Source organism: Brassica oleracea, chromosome C9, assembly GCF_000695525.1.
Source record: "Brassica oleracea var. oleracea cultivar TO1000 chromosome C9, BOL, whole genome shotgun sequence".
In the NCBI taxonomy this organism is placed as follows: Eukaryota; Viridiplantae; Streptophyta; class Magnoliopsida; order Brassicales; family Brassicaceae; genus Brassica; species Brassica oleracea.
The window spans coordinates 20,242,838-20,246,163 of record NC_027756.1 but is presented as its reverse complement, the minus strand read 5'-3'; positions in this window follow the sequence as shown (position 1 = coordinate 20,246,163).

Genomic DNA, 3,326 nt, shown 5'->3' with positions numbered 1-3,326 from the left:
ACTGACGACTTCAGTAGATATGGTTATGTTTATCTAATGAAACATAAGTCTGAATCTTTTGAAAAGTTCAAATAATATCAGAATGAAGTACAAAATCAGTTTGACAAGAAAATAAAAGTTCTTCGATCTGATCGAGGTGCAGAATATTTGAGTCAAGCGTTTAATGATCATCTAAGAGAATGTGGAATTGTTTCACAAGTCACTCCTCCAGGAACACCACAATGGAATGGTGTGTCCGAAAGGAGAAATCGAACTTTATTAGATATGGTTCGGTCTATGATTAGTCATACAGATCTTCCAGCATTGTTTTGAAGATACACTCTAGAAACGTTTGTGTTTACGCTAAATAGATGTTCATCAAAATCAGTTGAGAAGACACCATATGAGATGTGTACTAGAAAGGTTCCAAATTTTTCTTTTCTGATAATTTGAGGTTCTAATGCTTATGTCAAACGTATGTTTACTGATAAGCTTAGACCTAAATCTGATGAATGCTACTTCATTGGTTGTCCTAAAGAAACTAAAGGTTATTACTTTTACTACCCCACCGAGAACAAAGTGTTTGTTGCTCATAGTGGTGTTTTTCTTGAGAGAGAATTTCTTTCTAAGAAGAACAGTGGGAGTAAAGTACAACTCGAAGAAGTTCGAGAAACACAGGAGATGATTTCACCATCTTAGGAAGATGATCAATTAGATTTACGAAGAGTCGTAGAATCTACACCTGTGGAACCTGAAGTGCGTAGGTCCGAAAGGACACGTCACGAACCTGATAGATATAAGGTTTGGGTGACGTATCATCATGATCTATTGATAATAGAGAGTGACGAACCTACGTCCTTTGAGGAAGCTATGATGGGCCCTGACTCCAATATATTGCTTGATGCAAGCAACTCGGAGTTTGAATCTTCGTTTTAATGAGGCAATCATAGAGTTTGATTTCATTAGAAATAAAGAAGAACCTTGCGCTTACAAGAAGACTAGTGGGAGCGCAGTTTTCCTTGGTGTTGTATGTAGATGTCATACTTTGAGGTTGTTTCTTACTGAAAGACATGGAAAAAGTTACATATATCTTTGGAATAAGAATCTATACTCTATAGAGATAGATTATAAAGACTATTGGATTATGTCAAGATACTTATATCGATAAGGTCTTACATAGATTCAAGATGCATGATTCCAAGAAAAGCTTTTTGCCAATGTCTCACGGCATAACTCTTAGCAAGACTCAGTTTTCTTCGACACAGGATGAGCGAGAGTGCATGAGTAAAATCCCACATGCTTCTGCTAAAGGATCTATCATGTATGCCATGATCTGTACTCGTCCAGATGTTGCATATGCTTTGAGCATGACGAGTCGATACCAATATGATCCAGGAGAAAGTCACTGAACAATCATCAAGAATATCCTCAAGTATTTGAGAATACTAAGGATAAATTCTTAGTATATGGAGGAATTGATGAGCTTGTTTGGTGGGTTGGAAGAATTCCAAGAAAAGCACCATAGCATAGTCTCAATGGATGCAAATGTTGTTGACCCATTGACCAAGCCTCTTCTATGGCCTAAGTATGAGAGTCATAATGCAGCTATGGGTATTAAATATCTTAAGATGTGATCTTGATTTTAGTGGGAGGCTTTATGTTTTTGATATGATGTTCATGTTAATATACATTAGTTATGTTTTCAAATTAATGAAATTGTTTCAGATTTATTTGATTATTGGATAATTAAATAAATGTCCCAAAATAATATATATCATTCTTATAGGTCATCAAGTATGTGACTTGATCATGAAACTCTATAAGTGAAAGATGCTATAAATTACTGAGGTCCCTAGTCAAGGTTGTTAACGTGGGACATTAATGACCACGAATGGCTAGTATGTGAGGTGATTGATGACTAAGTTTTATGGAGTCATTCAATATGTGGTATTGAAGTCAATCACATGGATATGTGTTAGAGAACACATGATCGGACTGACCCGCTATGAGAACTCTACAAGATTGTTATATGAGTGTCATAAGAGTTTCTCAATACGACTATAGAGTATAGTCCTTAGACCTGAGTTCGTCATGATTCTTTATTTATGGATTAGTTCACTTTGACCTTGTCAAACGTTAGCCGTAAATGGTGATTATAAAGGCATTGATTAGGTGTTCTATGAAGTTTTTAATGAACAGGGATAGAACAAGATGGGATTTGTCCCTCCCATATAACGGGAGATAAATATCTCTGGGCCTATATGGTGTTACAAAAAAAATTTATATATATCTCTGGGCCTATCGAAGATTTGATACTGAGAAATGCATGGCCATGCTCACACGAGGTGAATGTCAGTCGTTTGTTTTTATCAGTATAAATCAGAGTTCGATAAACACGATCTAGTTTAATAAGGATGACACTAGTTCTTGTCTTATGCTGAGATCAAGATATAGAGACAAAGGGATTATGAGAATAGATGATTCCAGTAAAAGTGGGAGATTGTTGGAAATGTCCTGAAATATACTGTACTAACTCTAGTAGAAGTTGTAACGTTGAGGTTTCGACAATCGTATGATATTAGATGGTTATAGTGTTTGCTAGAAACCGCTTATAATCTATGAATTTAAAATTCATTGCTAGTATTATATGATCCTACATGGTCACACACCTAAGCAAACTGGACAAGGTTTCGTAATTATTATTGCATAATGTATATAGTACAATATGATATTAGCATTATATATATGATTGCACGTCACATTATAAACACGTTAAGGAACGTGTGTGCATTAGTCTCTTTATTAAGATAATTGGGCTTAAGTCCACTATCTTATATATTAAAACAGAAGTCACAACCTTGATTCATGTGTGATTTTTTTAAAAATGGACCTAATAGACATATTCCTAAAAAGTCATGTTACATTTAATCTATAATCTTATCATTTAAATTTTGGGCCTACCAAAAATTTTTGTTGGGCTATCAATAATTGAATTTAAACAATAGATGATCCATTGGATTTATAGATAGTATAAATTAAATAGATATAATTTAATGTTGTAATACTATACTTCCATATGTTATCTTATATATTAAAACAGAAGTCACAACCTTGATTCATGTGTGATTTTTAAAAAAAAATGGACCTAATAGACATATTCCTAGAAAGTCATGTTACATTTAATCTCTAATCTTATCATTTAAATTTTGGGCCTACCAAAAATTTTTGTTGGGCTATCAATAATTGAATTTAAACAATAGATGATCCATTGGATTTAAAGATAGTATAAATTAAATATATATAATTTAATGTTGTAATACTATACTTCCATATGTTAAATATTTGTC